Raw genomic sequence first — 886 nt, 5'->3', positions numbered from 1 at the left:
TAAAAATCTAGTAACAGTAAATCAGTGGTTGCCAGGAACTGGAGGTGAGTAAAGAGACTGACTACAAAGTGGCATGAGGAAAATTTTTGTGGTAATGGAAATATTCTGTATCTTGAACACATATACAACTGAGTGTCCTAACTTATGAAACTTTACACTTAAGAATAGTACATTCATTATATTTTATATAAAAGTTTACCTTTTCTAATTTATTTATTTTTCATTTTTTTTATTTTTCAAGTAAGAGGAAGGGAGATAGAGAGACAGACTCTGACATGCACCCCAACTAGGATCCACCTGGCAACTCCTATCTGGGGCTAATGCTCTGCCCATCTGGGGCCATGCTCACAACCGAGCTATTTTTAGTATCTGAGCTAGAGGCTCCACAAAGCCATACTCAGCGCCAGGGGCCAAAGTGCTTGAACCAATCAAGCCATGGCTGCAGAAGGGGAAGAGAGGGAAAGAAAAGGGGGAAGAGGAGGGGTGGAAAAGCAGATGGTCACTTCTCCTGTGTGCTGACTGGGAATCAAAACCAGGATATACACACGCAGGCTGACACTCTACCTCTGAGCCAACCAGGCAGGGCTGGTTTTCCTTTTCTTAAATCTACCTTTAAGAAAAGAACTTGAGGCAATAGGTGGGGGAATAGATAACACAAGAATGACCATGGATTGATATGGTTAAAGCTGGGTGATAGATCACTGGGGATTCACTAGACAATTCCCTCTACTTCTGAATATGTTTAAACTTTTCCATACTTAAGTTAATTTTCTTTTTTTGCACTGTAAACTGCTAGGTTTGTGCCATTTACATCCCTCCAACCATCTTGCCACACTTTTCCCTGGGACAAAGCATAAAACTTTTGGAACTTCCACACAGTTAATCA

The sequence above is a fragment of the Saccopteryx leptura genome, chromosome 7 (assembly GCF_036850995.1).
Source record: "Saccopteryx leptura isolate mSacLep1 chromosome 7, mSacLep1_pri_phased_curated, whole genome shotgun sequence".
NCBI classification, from domain to species: domain Eukaryota; kingdom Metazoa; phylum Chordata; class Mammalia; order Chiroptera; family Emballonuridae; genus Saccopteryx; species Saccopteryx leptura.
This window is presented reverse-complemented; position numbering follows the sequence as displayed.